At 40.1% G+C, this 16,748-nt stretch overlaps 1 protein-coding gene and 1 pseudogene across 1 annotated transcript in view; both read right to left on the bottom strand.

Annotated features, from left to right (window-relative positions):
• LOC113197387 (uncharacterized) overlaps nt 1-16,748 on the bottom strand; it is a 519,021-nt gene that overhangs the window by 125,444 nt on the left and 376,829 nt on the right. The gene's annotated exons all lie outside the window — the stretch shown is intronic.
• LOC113197390 (KH domain-containing RNA-binding protein QKI pseudogene) lies at nt 6,836-7,648 on the bottom strand (annotated as a pseudogene).

The following is a 16,748-nucleotide window of genomic DNA, read 5'->3' as shown; positions in this document are numbered from 1 at the left end:
AACCCGCGGGATCCCTGGGCGGCTTGGCCCGCCCCGCCCGAACCGGCAGTCCTCCGCCATACGGGCTCCCCCGGGAGGCCTAGCTTTCGCCCCGGGAGAAGCGGCCCCACCCGCCCAGTTTCTAACCAGGTGGCCTCAGCTACTTGGAGATAAAGGTGCCCTCCTGGTGGGTGCAGAAGTTAAGTCCTGCAGACGCCAGCCACCTTTGCAACCCGCGGGATCCCTGAGTGGCTTGGCCCGCCCCGCCGGAACCGGCAGTCCTCCGACATACAGGCTCCCCCGGGAGGCCTAACTCTCGCCCTGGGAAAAGCGGCCCCACCCGCCCGGTTCCTAACCAGGCAGCCACAGCTACTCGGCAATAAAGGTGCCCTCGTGGTGGGTGCAGAAGTTAAGTCCTGCAGACGCCAGCCACCTTTGCAACCCGCGGGATCCCTGAGTGGCTTGGCCCGCCCCGCCCGAACCGGCGGCGGGTGCAGAAGTTAAGTCCTGCAGACGCCAGCCACCTTTGCAACCCGCGGGATCCCGGAGCGGCTTGGCCCGCCCCGCCTGAACCGGCAGTCCTCCGCCATACGGGCTCCCCCGGGAGGCCCAGCTCTCGCCCTGGGAGAAGCGGCCCCACCCGCCCGGGTCCCAACCACGCGACCGCAGCTACTCGGCGATAAAGGTGCCCCCGCAGCGGGTGCAGGAGTTAAGTCCTGCTGATACCAGCCGCGTTTGCAAGCCGCCGGCACCCAGTGCGGCTTGGCCCACCCCGCCTGAACCGGCAGTCGGCCTCCACCATCCGGGCTCCCCCGGGAGGCCTAGCTCTCGCTCCGGGAGCAGCCCCCTGCAAGCTAGGGGAACCTTTGACCCATCGGGAGGTTAGGCCCAGCAACCTGCGGAGTGATAGAGGTGCCCCTCGTACCTGCTGGGTAGGCGGACCTTTGACCGACCAGCAGAGCAGACCTAGGGCCTCCCAGCGTGGTAGACGGATCACACCAATTGGAGGAGGATCACAGCCACTACATGCCCTGCAAGGGTGATTATTCAACTATACAAGAGCAATATAAATAAATAGAGGGAAAATTTCAAAACACAACAGTTTCACCAAGCAGAAAGAAACGCCAGCAGTATGAAAAGACAAGGAAAGAAAGGACCACAGGCAATGCAGGCCAACTCAACTTTAGAAGAGGTAATAGGTGCAACAGATGGAATGTCAGATAGAGAGATCAGGATATACATGCTTCAGATGATCTGGAGTCTCAAGGAAGACATGAGACAGCAAAATCAGATAATGAAAGATCACATTGACAAACAAATCCAGGAAGTAAAAGATCAATTTCACAGGGAGATAGAGGAAATAAAAAACAAACAAATAGAAATACTAGAATTGCAGGAAAAAATAAACCAACTTAAAAACTCAATTGAGAATACTACCAGCAGAGTAGATCACTTAGAAGAGAGAACATCAGACAATGAAGACAAAGTATTTCAACTGGAAAAGAACATAGACAGCTCAGCAAGTCTGCTAAGAAACCATGAACAGAACATCCAAGAAATATGGGACAATATCAAAAGACCAAATTTAAGAGTCATTGGGATACAGGAAGGCACAGAGCTCCAAACCAGAGGAATACACAGCCTATTCAATGAAATAATACGAGAAAACTTCCCAGACTTGAAGAATGAGACAGAATCCCAAATCCTAGAAGCCTACAGGACGCCGAATGTACAAAACCATAAGAGATCCACACCTAGACACATTATAGTGAAGATGTCCAACATACAGAATAAGGAAAGAATTTTAAAAGCTACAAGGGAAAGGAAGCAGATTACATTTAGGGGTAAACCAATCAGGATAACAGCTGATCTCTCAACACAGACTCTGAAAGCTAGAAGATCCTGGAATAACATATTTCAAACACTGAAAGAAAATGGGTTCCAACCAAGAATCGTGTATCCGGCAAAATTAAGCTTCAGGTTAGAAGATGAAATTAAAACCTTCCATGATAAACAAAAGTTAAAAGAATTCGCAGCTAGAAAACCATCTCTTCAAAAAATCCTTGGCAAAACATTGCAGGAAGAGGAAATGGAAAATAACATTGAAAACCAACAATGGGAGGTAGGACAGTAAAGGGGGGAAAGTAGTCAAAGAGGATAACAAATCAGGTTTAGTAACATTAACAAACAAATATGGATAGAAGTACAAACCATATCTCAATAATAACCCTAAATGTCAATGGCTTAAACTCACCAATTAAGAGACACAGGCTAGTAGAATGGATCACAAAACAAGACCCAACAATATGCTGTCTACAGGAGACGCATCTGATAGAAAAAGATATCCATAGACTGAAGGTGAAAGGTTGGGAAAAATCATACCACTCATATGGACAGCGGAAACAAGCAGGCGTGTCCATACTCATATCTAATAAAATAGATTTCAAGCCAAAGCTAATCAAAAGGGATAAAGAAGGACACTTCATACTGCTCAAGGGAACCATAAACCAACAAGACATAACAATCATAAATATATATGCCCCAAATAATGGTGCAGCGGTGTTCATCCAGCAAACTCTTCTCAAGTTCAAGAGTCTGATAGACCACCATACAATCATCATGGGAGACTTCAACACACCTCTCTCACCACTGGACAGATCTTCCAAACAAAAGTTAAACAAGGAAACTATAGAACTCAACAACACAATTAATAACCTAGACTTAATTGACATATATAGACTTTACCACCCAACATCAAGTAGTTACACTTTTTTTTCAGCAGCACATGGAACCTTCTCAAAAATAGACCATATATTATGTCACAGGGCAACTCTTAGACAATATAAAGGGGTAGAGATAATACCATGCATCTTATCTGATCATAATGGAATGAAACTGAAAATCAATGATAAAAGAAGAAAGGAAAAATCAAGCATCACTTGGAGAATGAACAACAGGTTGCTGAGTGACATATGGGTTATTGAAGACATCAAGGAGGAAATTAAAAAATTCCTAGAGTTAAATGAAAACACGGACACAACATATCGGAATCTATGGGACACATTGAAAGCAGTCCTAAGAGGAAAATTCATTGCTTGGAGTTCATTCCTCAAAAAAAGAAAAAACCAACAAATAAATGATCTCATACTTCATCTCAAAATCCTAGAAAAAGAGGAGCAAAACAACAGCAAAAGAAGTAGAAGGCAAGAAATAATCAAAATCAGAGCTGAAATTAATGAAATTGAAACAAAAGAAACAATTGAAAAAATTGACAAAACTAAAAGCTGGTTCTTTGAAAAAATAAATAAAATTGACAGACCCTTAGCCATGCTAACGAAGAGAAGAAGAGAGAGAACCCAGATTACTAGCATACGGGATGAAAAAGGCAATATCACAACAGACACTTCAGAAATACAGAAGATAATCAGAGACTATTTTGAAGCCTTATACTCCAATAAAATAGAAGATAGTGAAGGCATAGATAAATTCCTTAAGTCTTACGATCTGCCCAGATTGAACCAGGAGGATATAGACAACCTAAACAGACCAATAACAATAGAAGAAATAGAAGAAACCATCAAAAGACTACCAACTAAGAAAAGCCCAGGACCGGATGGGTATACAGCAGAGTTTTACAAAACCTTTAAAGAGGAACTAACACCAATACTTTTCAAGCTATTTCAGGAAATAGAAAAAGAGGGAGAACTTCCAAATTCATTCTACGAGGCCAACATCACCCTGATTCCGAAACCAGACAAAGACACTTCAAAGAAAGAAAACTACAGACCAATATCTCTAATGAACCTTGACGCAAAAATTCTCAATAAAATTCTGGCGAACCGGATTCAAATACATATCAAAAAAATTATACACCATGATCAAGTAGGATTCATCCATGGGATGCAAGGCTGGTTCAATATACGGAAATCAATAAATGTTATCCACCACATCAATAGACTAAAAAATAAGAACCATATGATAGTCTCGATAGACGCAGAAAAAGCATTCGACAAAGTACAGCATCCCTTTATGTTCAAAACTCTAGAAAAATTAGGGATAACAGGATCATACCTCAACATTGTAAAAGCAATATATGATAAGCCACAGGCCAGCATCATTCTGAATGGAGAAAAATTGAAGGCATTCCCTCTAAGATCTGGTACAAGACAGGGATGCCCTCTCTCACCACTTCTGTTCAACATAGTCCTCGAAACACTGGCAAGAGCAATTAGACAGACGAAAGAAATTAAAGGGATAAAAATTGGAAAAGAAGAACTTAAATTATCACTATTTGCAGATGATATGATTCTATACCTAGCAGACCCAAAAGGGTCTACAGAGAAGCTATTAGAGCTAATAAATGAATTCAGCAAAGTGGCAGGATATAAAATCAACACGCATAAATCAAAGGCATTCCTGTATATCAGCGACAAATCCTCTGAAACGGAAATGAGGACAACTACTCCATTCACAATATCCCCCCAAAAAATAAAATACTTGGGAATCAACCTAACAAAAGAGGTGAAAGATTTATACAATGAAAATTACAAAACCCTAAAGAAAGACATAGAAGAAGACCTTAGAAGATGGAAAAATATACCCTGCTCATGGATAGGCAGATCCAACATCATCAAAATGGCGATATTACCAAAAGTTCTCTATAAGTTCAATGCAATGCCAATCAAAATCCCAGCTGCATTTCTTGTAGAAATAGATAAAAGAATCATGAAATTCATATGGAATAATAAAAGACCCAGAATAGCAAAAACAATACTAAGCAGGAAGTGTGAATCAGGCGGTATAGCGATACCAGACTTCAAACTATACTACAGAGCAATAGTAACGAAAACAGCATGGTACTGGTACCAAAACAGGCGGGTGGACCAATGGTATAGAATAGAGGACACAGTAACCAATCCACAAAACTACAACTATCTTATATTTGATAAAGGGGCTAAAAGCATGCAATGGAGGAAGGATAGCATCTTCAACAAATGGTGCTGGGAAAACTGGAAATCCATTTGCATCAAAATGAATCTGAATCCCTATCTCTCGCCTTGCACAAAAGTTAACTCAAAATGGATCAAGGAGCTTGATATTAAATCAGAGACACGGCATCTGATAGAAGAAAAAGTTGGTTATGATCTACATACTGTGGGAGCAGGCTCCAAATTCCTCAATAGGACACCCATAGCGCAAGAGTTAACAACTAGAATCAACAAATGGGACTTACTCAAACTAAAAAGTTTTTTCTCAGCAAAAGAAACAATAAGAGAGATAAACAGGGAGCCTACATCCTGGGAACAAATCTTTACTCCACACACTTCAGATAGAGCCCTAATAACCAGAATATACAAAGAACTCAAAAAATTAGACAATAAGACAACAAGTAACCCAATCAATAAATGGGCAAAGGACCTGAACAGACACTTCTCAGAAGAGGACATACAATCAATCAATAAGTACATGAAAAAATGCTCACCATCGCTAGCAGTCAGAGAAATGCAAATCAAAACTACCCTAAGATACCATCTCACTCCAGTAAGATTGGCAGCCATTAGGAAGTCAAACAACAATAAGTGCTGGAGAGGATGTGGGGAAAAGGGCACTCTTGTTCATTGCTGGTGGGACTGCAAATTGGTGCAGCCAATTTGGAAAGCAGTATGGAGATTTCTTGGAAAGCTGGGAATGGAACCACCATTTGATCCAGCTATTCCCCTTCTCGGTCTATTCCCTAAAGACCTAATAAGAGCATGCTACAGGGACACTGCTACATCGATGTTCATAGCAGCACAATTCACGATAGCAAGATTGTGGAATCAGCCTAGATGCCCTTCAATAGATGAATGGATTAAAAAAATGTGGCATTTATACACAATGGAGTATTACTCTGCATTTAAAAATGATAAAATCATAGAATTTGGAGGGAAATGGATGGCATTAGAGCAGATTATGCTAAGTGAAGCTAGTCAATCTTTAAAAAACAAATACCAAATGACTCCTCTGATATAAGGGGAGGAAACAAGGACAGGGTAGGGACGAAGAGCTTGAGACGAAGATTTTCATTAACAGGGTTGAGAGGTGGGAGGGAAAGGAAACGAGAAGGGGAATCGCATGGAAATGGAAGGCGATCCTCAGGGTTATACAAAATGACATATAAGAGGAAAGGAGGGGTAAGACAAGATAATTCAAATGGAAGAAGTGATTTACAGTAGAAGGGGTAGAGAGAGAAAGGGGGAGGGGAGGGGAGGGGAGGGGGGATAGTAGAGAATAATACAGACAGCAGAATACATCAGACACTAGAAAGGCAATATGTCAATCAATGGAAGGGTAACTGATGTGATACAGCAATCTGTATACGGGATAAAATTGGGAGTTCATAACTCATTTGAATCAAACTGTGAAATATGATGTATGAGGAACTATGTAATGTTTTGAATGACCAACAATAAAAAAAAAAGAGGTAAAAAAAAAAAAAAAAAAAAAAAAAAAAAAAAAAAAAATGAAAATGTAATTTAATCTTGGGGTAAGACATTGAAAGATGATCAGTGCTGTGGGATGATTTGGGACCTAATACTTTACTACTATTCAGTGTAGGTTCTAGAACCCCTTTCATCCACACAGGAATAGAGTTCAGGGTCAAAAAGCTGAGTTGGAAGACAACATTTTATTTGCCTTTTGTTTGCCTAGATTGTAAGATGAATGAACAGACAAGTCCCTCAGCCTGCTGCACTGACCACAAGCAAGCAAAGGCAATAACCACTTAAGTGATCAGCAGGCAGGCATGGTCAGGTCATTACTGGACAAAGCGTTCAGAGATCAGAAGTTCATAGGTCAGTTGCCAGTTTCAGCACCTTCAGTCCACAATCCTTTGGAAACGATTGTCACACATATTGTGCCTTCGAACTTTAGTAGCCACTGCACCTCATACACCATTGGATTCAATAGGGTACTCAAGAACTGGTTTGATCTTGAGTTGCTAACATGTAAGATATTTATAGGGTGTGTAGATCAACCCAGCCTCTGGCCCTGGAGGGACAATCGCAGCATTAGTGTGAGGAGTTCCTTATGGCATGACAGAGGTCTGTATTTGTTTGATCAAAGACATCATGGTAGGGTCAGCTGGAGAAGAGTACTCAGGGTCACTTCTCAGAGAAAAGGTATAGGCCCACTTATGATCCTTGGAGCAGCCTGGGCAGTTGCCATGAGAGAAAATGCAAGGCCTGGTGATTTAATGTTGGCATCTCTGCAGGTGTCATTCAGAATCAGAAGCTCCATCAGCTACATCTTCTTCAGCTTGCCCAATACAATGACACATCATGGATGTACCTTGTTCTCAAATTTTTATTAAGGATGGATAAAATAAAGGTTCTATAATTTTAACTCAGTTTGAACATTTCCTGTTTTGCTGCAGGTATCAGTATTTGTCTCAATTCTTCAACAGCCCTCTATAGTTTACTTTGCTCTATTCTGAGCATCTTCCACAGTGATTAGTACATCTGAATCTTCATGTATATGCTCCCAATTCAGTTTGATCTATTTTGCTCCTTCTTCTCTTTATCTTTGAGATTTTGCCTCAGGCCATTGTTTTACCTCCAGTTTCTGCCTCAAGCTCTTTAGCTGTAAATCCTCTGGGGCCAAAGACACTACCAAGAAAATTTAAATCTAGATATTTAATTTTTTTGAAAATTTTTTACACAAATAGAGCACAGCTTTTTATTTTTCTGGTTGTAGATGATGCAGAGTCACTCCATTCATTAAATCATACTATACAAAGGGTAGTATACATCTAAGAGTGGAAAGCTGGGTCAAATTGTGATTCCATTAAAAGTTTTCTAAGGAATCTCCAATCTGCTTTCCAAAGTGGTCACACCATTTTGCAGTCACAAAAATCAGAATATTCTCTTACACAGACACATTTATTTTCTCTCATAACTGAACAATAGGCCCCAAATAATCAGAAAATTTTCCACTACTATCCTTTCTTGTACTGCCATTTAATGTGTGTACATGACTTTATGTACTCTGCTAATTCCTTTCTCTGGAAGCCACTGGAGGTGGTTGAAGATCCCTCAGAATTTGGACAGGATGCTCTCAAGAGCTTCTTGTACTTCACCAACTGCATCAGGTTATCTGGGATTACCATTTCAACTGACCATATTCCAGCCTCCACAGATCACATTACCCTATGCCTTGGCACCAGTGATATAAAGGAGGTATGGGTGGGGTAACTCTAGGCACTGTCTGCTGAGGACCCAGTGTACCTCTCTGCACTGGCTCCTGCTCCGGGCACAGAGATGAGGCCCATGGAGGCTTGTAATGAGCTACAGTGAATGTTGATGAATGTGTATGTATTTCAGTGTGAGGAGACACTGTGACACATGCCACAGTGGTTCTGGTCCCCAGATGTATGAACAAACTTATTCTCTCTATATATATGCTAATAGAGGACTTGGTGATAGGAGACAAAATCTGCTGTTTAGAGAAAGGCCCCTAGGAGAATCTCAAAGTAGACCATGGGAGTTTGGGAACTGTCATGTGACCTGCTGTGGAGAATTACACACCTTTTGAAGAACAGCTCATGGTGCAAAGCCTGTTGCTGGTAGGTACAAAATAACATCATCCCTTGAACATGAGGCCAGAACTGTGTGATTGATTTGCCAGTGAGAAGGTCAAGGAGGCTTAGCATTATAGATAATTTGCATCTGGGAAGGAGCAAGAGCAGGGTTCCCTCCCAGTACTCTGCATGGGCACATGGTAAAGGCCCAATGTTTCCAACTTTCCAGTACTAGACACTGTCCCAGGAGTCCCATATGTATGTCCTATGGGAGGAGGTGAGGCTTTGAGTAAAAGGTGAGTGTGACATTACTGCTACCTGAGGACTCTAGTCCAACAATGTTTAATAATAATATCATGAAAGTTGATTATGCAAAGTTTCCTAACCACATTAAAATTAAAGAGGCATGCATAATTATTTTAATAATGTTATATAACCCACTATATCAAAGAAATATCATTTCCATAAAGATTGGATGAACCCTTATTTATGATATAATGTATATTCTTTTAAAATGTTATTTCTTTGAAATAGGTTTTATATATTTATGTTACATGTCAATTTGGACAGTAAAATTTTCTCAGAAATGTTTTGATCAGTTTTCTCTTTTCTCATTTACATTTTTTAAGGTAGATTACTTAACCAAATAACTGAAGCATGATTGGTAATTTTCTAACCACTGAATTGTTAACAGAAATAATATTTACCCTTGATATTTACAGCCAGATATGTAAGTGTGATTTATGTTTATTAGAATGAATTCAACTTTGAAGTTTGTTTCAAAACTACTGTTTGACCAACTATCTTATGAAAGTCCATAATTTAAGTAGTATACTAACACAACACTTCTAAATCTATATAGTATAATTGTTTAAAATTTTATTTCTTCTTTTTAGGTATACATGACAGTAGAGTGGTTTGGATATATCGATAAATGGAATATAATTTATCATTTTTGTGGTTATACATGATGCAGAGTTACACTGGTAGTGTATTCATATGTAGAGATAAAAGTTATACAAATAATCTAATTTGGGGGTATAAAAAAGCAGTCTTTTCACTGTTCAATGTTACAAGCTTCTTCTATTTTCACATTTATGTTCACAGAAATGCAGTGTTGACTTTAAGTGACAGTTTTCATCATCACAGTTTTACTATAAAGAAAATAAACTCTGTGTTTACAAAGTCATTAAGGTATTTTGGTGCCAGGTCATAATCACCAAAGAGTGAACAGAGAAGGAAATGATCCTAATGAGGAGTTGGATCTTAATTCAATTAGTATGTCTCAGGTGGCTTCCTTCCCTAGACACACATGTTTTCCCAAGCAGGTCATGAACAAAATGTCCATGCTTTCATGAAGAAATTTTATTCAAGTAGTCATGACAACATATTTCCACTCATAGAGATGACCTGCCTATAGCCAGGTGGCAACCTCATATTAGAACTCCAACCTTGAGTTCTAATATGAGGTTATTTCCTATGGGAAGCAGCCAGGTACCTCAGAGCAGATTGATGACACTAGACTTTTCATCATGGCAGACTGTCATTAATTCTTAGTGAAGCATTCATTTACCCTTGAAGGAGCTTGTTTTCCTTGCTTGCAGTACTTCTACCAAAACTGTTATCCAGGGACTTAGTGAACACCTTAACCACCATCGTGGTATTCAACATGGGGCTTCTGAGCGCAAAGCTTATGTCACAGCCAATAAAGGGGAATAATCAAGCCATATTCCTGCCATTACTACTCTTACATTTCCCCAACACCCTAAAACACCAGGTCTGACAAAAAAGTTGACTGGCTTTTGAGGAGTCAAAGATGAATCTTGGTGACTGGTTATACCCATATCCAACACATGATGATGTTTGTGGCATAGGCAGGATTCCTGGAGCTGGAATGAGGGCCTGGGACTGGGAATGACTCCACACACTACTGACTCAAGCACAATGTTTGCTTCCCATTTCAGTAATTCAACCCTATTATTGGTCTAGTGCAGAGGACTTAGTTCCAAATACAGGACACAAGAATGACGTCTCTAACCTGGGTCTAAGCCTCCCTTTTTCTAATCATGTCAAGGAATCATTAGACAAAGTTGGGGCTATTGGGTCATGATTGGTACTGATAATCAGGGGAATCAGTTTGCCATTGCTGACTCAAAATAAGGAGGCATTGCATGGAAAAAAGCATGCTCACTCGTCCTTCCTTGGACTTCAGTTAAGGTCAGAAAAAAAACACAATCCAATCCAGCAGAGCTATTGGTGCACCTATGTTGTCAGGAATGATGATTTGTGCATTCCACCTGGAACTACTAGCTAGAGATCAACACTAGCCAAAGCATTTTTTGGTGGTCAAGGGAATTAGAATAGAGAAGTGAGAAATTACCAATGATGATCACAGAAATTAGAATTATATGGAAAATATTTATTTTAATGTGAATATATTTGAATATGTTTTACTTCCTGTGTCTGATTCTAATGTCAACTAACATAGGTGTGTTAAAAATAGGTAACTATCCAAGCCCAGTGTCACATGCCTGTAATCCCAGCTGCTCAGGAGACTGAGGCAGGAGGATCATGTTAACAAAGAAGCCTCAAGAAAAGCAAGGCATTAAGCTATTCAGTGAGACCCTGTCTAAATAAAACACAAGATAGGGCTGGGGATGTGACCCAGTGGTCTAGTGTTCCTGAGTTAAATCCCTGGTTCAAAAGGAAAAAATAGCTAACATTTTATTTCAATATTTAATTTACAGGATATCATATGTGGAGGAAAATGAACATACTTGAGGTCAAAAAGTGTATTCTCCTCTTGGAAAAGATGCATATTTTGGGGGTAGGCAGTTTGATGGATCATCTTATTACATGTAGCCTGGATATCATAATTATCATTAGGTGAGACTGAGTGATCATGGAAGTGGCAATGAGTTTCTGGTTGACACAGGTGGAATATGGTGTCATTTTTAGTTAAAAATATGATAGCTCCAGTGTATTTCTAAAAATTGATCACATATATATTTCTGGTAGTAGGAGAAATGCTTTCTGTTGTACAATACATGGAGGTTAGAAGTGAATCCCTTCAGTCTTGTGACTCATGCTTGCATATGTGTATCTGTTAGGCCACTACATAGAGAAGAGTGATCAGGTTGTTCACAAGTCCTTGGATTCACCTCCAGCATGGTTTTGATGCTTCAACTCTTTCATAACCCAGAATAACTAGGATGTCTGGCTCAATTTTCATTTTACAAAATGCAAGGAAAGAGTGGTACTACATGGGGCATCAGGGTATTTACCATGGAATTTAGCAGCCTAGAGAAGCTTTCTGAGTATAGAATGGCCTTCCTGGTTCATAACTAGTCAGGTATGTTGTTGCTGTGATGAAAATATGACAAGAAAAAGTGAGAGGAGACATTTTTTTGACTCAGGTTTTGAGATTTGTCAGTTCATATAAGGCCATCTCAATTGCTCTGTTTCTAAACTGAGGCAGAATATCATGGCTGAATGACATAAGAAGAAAAACATGTTGGATCATGACAATCAGGAAGCAGAGAGACCTCTGTCTCTCTGAGAGACCAGGATCAAAATAGAAACCCCAAAGTCTCATCCCCAGACAATCTCATTCAGCCACAGTCTACCTATATCATTGGATTAACCACTGGTTCACCTCTTCATTTTTTCCTCTCAAAATTCTTGCATTGCCTCGTCCATGATTTGTGGTACACCCTATATCCAAACAATAAGAGTCCCTGAGTGCGTTTGTGGAACATCTTTTTCATTGATTTCTGTCCTCAAATGCACAGCTCAGCCGGGCTCTCTGAGACCACTCTCATTCATTTCTAGATTTTTGGGTAAGTGTGTGTTTGGTCAACATGGAAGTTATGAATCCCCTGAGCATGATACTAATAGGAAGCCACTCAAATCAGCTGTGGGGACAAAAGAAGAGACTGCAGAGTTGGAGGTTCAGGATTCAACTTTCTTCAAGCTGCTTTGGGCAAAATATCACCCTTGACTTCCCTGACCACTGGTTATAGTCACTTTCCAGGTTTTGACCCCTTTGCCACTTTTCCAATTTTTCTGAGCTTTTTTGTTTGTTTGTTTGTTTTTCATCTGGGTCTAGTTCAGATGGGCTGTTGCCCTTTCATGTTCCTGTCCATGGACAGGGCAGCTCCCTGCTGAGAGACCACTGATGACAAGTGACTCAGAATAAGGTCACCATGGGCTCTTACATTTCTCATAGTCCTCTCAGTATCTCCCACATGGACTTTGGTTTCATCTTTGGCATTTCATTTAATGTTTCTCTTCTTGTTGACATGCTTTTATGCATTTCACATATTACACATTGTTTACTTAATCAACCACCTACTTTTGTGGATTTACAACCAATTTTAGTCTCAAACATTGTGTTTGAAACATCTCATTCTGCAGTGTACCATAAGTGGCCACATTAATTCTGATTTTTTAATCTTCCATGCTTTATGTGACATGTTAAAAAGCACCACAATCCAGTGCTGACAGACAAAACAAAAGTTGCCTAATTTTGTTTTGGCATTTGTTTTTTAGGGATTGGCTAATTTTTCTCTGCACCCTTATGGTTTGGCTGATCCACTGATGGTGGGAAGCAGGGATCCAATCATCAGACCCTCAGCCAACAATCATCAACCAGGGCTTCATCGTGAGGTTGCCTACTTCCCAGAGCTGTAGATGCATGACCTTGTCTTGCATTTTGTGACAAAAAGGGAGGTGCTGATGAGTGATTCCAGTGGTTGGCCCATGAGAAGCCCTTCTCTATCACTGAGCTACATCCCCAGCTCTGTCATATGATGATCTAAGAGAAGGGGTATTCTGCAAAGCCCTCCCCTGAGAATAAAGTGAGGGTTTGGCTTGGCCTCCCAAGGATGTACCCTCACTGCCTTGGTCATAAACATTTCTTGGGGGACAGGCCTGGAGACAATAGAGAGGGCTTGCCTGCACCAAGGGACCTGTCTAGCCATGGGGGACAGACTCGTGGACCTTTCTAGGAGCCATAGAGTTAGAGAAGGGGTGCTCCCTCTGTGGTTTGATGCCCAAGCTGGTGTCTCAGATGAATGGGTGCTGGCTAGTGATGGGGTAGCCCAGCAGGGATACTAGAATTCCTTGGAGAGGGAAGGGGGTGGGCACTAAGGGAAACAGGGAGCTTCTGGGCTGAAGCAGGTGGAACCCTTAGGTCTCATGCCTCAGACTAGGTTCTGCTGTCTAGATGCAGGCCTTGGGGGATTTAGGTCAGAGTCAAATGTGTTTTTGAAAAACTGGCTCAGGTTTGGTGTCTATTGTGAGGCCAAATTTGTGTTCAGAGACAGAGCCAGAAGACAGAGATGGGTCAGCTGCTGAAGATCTGGGCTGTCTATCTAGCTGTCTATCTAGCTCAATATTGTTAATAATGGGAGAAAATTGGAGATAACTGAAATATCCCATGAGAAAGGGTGTGACAGAGTAGTGTGGCACATCATCATAAAGCATCTTACACAAACCTTCAAAATTATATTTGTAACATAGACTCTGGAAACAAATTACTACTTAATAATGTTATTTTAATATTGTCATGAGAAAGTCATCAATTTCATAAAAACTGTTTCTGAAGCATCTATAGTAATGCAAAATTCTTTTTAAAAATATAAGTTGACAACTTACAGACTCTTATCAATGATGTTCTTTTTAAAAAAAAATATTGTTGGTTGTTCAAAACATTACATAGTTCTTGACATATCATATTTCACATTTTGATTCAAGTGGGTTATGAACTCCCATTTTTACCCCATATACAGATTGCAGAATCACATCAGTTACACATCCACTGATTTGCATATTGCCATATTAGTGTCTGTTGTATTCTGCTTCCTTTCCTATCCTCTACTATCCCCCTCCCCTCCCCTCCCCTCTTCTCTCTCTACCCCATTTACTGTAGTTCATTTCTCCCCTTTGTTTTTTCCCCTTTCCCCTTAGTCTTGTATGTAATTTTGTATAACCCTGAGGGTCTCCTTCCATTTCTATGCAATTTCCCTTCTCTCTCCCTTTCTCTCCCACCTCTCATCCCTGTTTAATGTTAATCTTCTTCTCCTGCTCTTCCTCCCTACTCTGTCCTTAGTTACTCTCCTTATATCAAAGAAGATATTTGGCATTTGTTTTTTAGGGATTGGCTAGCTTCACTTAGCATAATCTGCTCTAATGCCATCCATTTCCTTGCAAATTCTATGATTTTGTCATTTTTAATGCAGAGTAATACTCCATTGTGTATAAATGCCACATTTTTTTATCCATTCATCTATTGAAGGGCGTCTAGGTTGCTTCCACAGTCTTGCTATTGTGAATTGTGCTGCTATAAACATTGATGTAGCAGTGTCCCTGTAGTATGCTCTTTTTAGGTCTTTAGGAATAGACTGAGAAGGGGAATAGCTGGGTCAAATGGTGGTTCCATTCCCAGCTTTCCAAGAAATCTCCATACTGCTTTCCAAATTGGCCATGCCAATTTGCAGTGCTACAGCAATGTACAAGTGTACCCTTTTCTCCGCATCCTTGCCAGCACTTGTTGTTTGACTTCATCATGGCTGCCAATCTTACTGGAATGAGATGGTATCTTAGGGTGGTTTTGATTTGCATTTCTCTGACTGCTAGAGATGGTGAGCATTTTTTCATGTACTTGTTGATTGATTGTATGTCCTCCTCTGAGAAGTGTCTGTTCAGGTCCTTGGCCCATTTGTTGATTGGATTACTTGTTTTTGTATTGTTTAATTTTTTGAGTTCTTTGTATACTCTGGATATTAGGGCTCTATCTGAAGTGTGAGGAGTAAAGATTTGTTCCCAGGATGTAGGCTCCCTATTTACCTCTCTTATTGTTTCTTTTGCTGAGAAAAAACTTTTTAGTTTGAGTAAGTCCCATTTGTTGATTATTAACTCTTCTGCTATGGGTGTCCTATTGAGGAATTTGGAGCCCTACCCCACACTATGTAGATCCTAGCCAACTTTTTCTTCTATCAGATGCAGAGTCTCTGAATTGATATCAAGCTCCTTGATCCATTTTGAGTTAACTTTTGTGCATGGTGAGAGAAAAGGATTCAGTTCCACTTTGTTGCATATGGATTTCCAGTTTTCCCAGCACAATTTGTTGAAGATGCTATCCTTTCTCCATTGCATGCTTTTAGTCCCTTTATTAAATATAAGATAGTTGTAATTTTGTGGATTGGTTTCTGTGTCCTCTATTCTGTACCATTGGTCCACCCACCTGTTTTGGTACCCGAACCATGCTGTTTTTGTTACTATTGCTCTGTAGTATAGTTTGAAGTCTGGTATCGCTATACTGCCTGATTCACACTTCCTGCTTAGAGTTGTTTTTGCTATTTGGGTCTTTTATTTTTCAAGATGAATTTCATGATTGCTTTACCTTTTTCTACAAGATATGCCTTTTGGGATTTTGATTGGCATTGAATTAAACCTATAGAGAACTTTTGTTAATATCGCCATTTTGATGATGTTGGTTATGCCTATCCATGAACAGGATATATTTTTCCATCTTCTAAGATCTTCTGCTATTTCTCTCTTTAGGGTTCTGTAGTTTTCATTGTATAAATCTTTCACCTCTTTTGTTAGGTTGATTTGCAAGTATTTTATTTTTTTGAGGATATTGTGAATGGAGTGGTTGTCCTCATTTCTATTTCAGAGGATTTGTCGCTGATATACAGGAATGCCTTTGATTTATGCATGTTGATTTTATATCCTGCCACTTTGCTGAATTCATTTATTAGCTCTAATAGTTTCTTTGTAGACCCGTTTGGGTCTGCTAGGTATAGAATCATGTCATATGCAAATAGTGATAATTTAAGTTCTTCTTTTCCTATTTTTATGCCTTTAATTTCTTTCATCTGTCTAATTGCTCTGGCCAGTTTTTCGAGAACTATGTTGAACACAAGTGGTGATAGAGGGCATCCCTGTCTTGTTCCAGATTGTAGAGGGAATGCCTTAAATTTTTCTCCATTCAGAATGATACTAGCCTGAGGCTTAGCATAGATAGCTTTTACAATGTCGAGGTATGTTCCTGTTATCTCTAGTTTTTCTAGAGTTTTGAACATGAAAGGATGCTGTACTTTGCCTAATGCTTTTTCTGCATCTTTTGAGATGATCATATGGTTCTTATCTTTAAGTCTATTGATGTGGTGAATAACATTTATTGATTTACATATATTGAACCATC

The sequence above is a fragment of the Urocitellus parryii genome, chromosome 3 (assembly GCF_045843805.1).
Source record: "Urocitellus parryii isolate mUroPar1 chromosome 3, mUroPar1.hap1, whole genome shotgun sequence".
NCBI classification, from domain to species: domain Eukaryota; kingdom Metazoa; phylum Chordata; class Mammalia; order Rodentia; family Sciuridae; genus Urocitellus; species Urocitellus parryii.
This window is presented reverse-complemented; position numbering and strand designations above follow the sequence as displayed.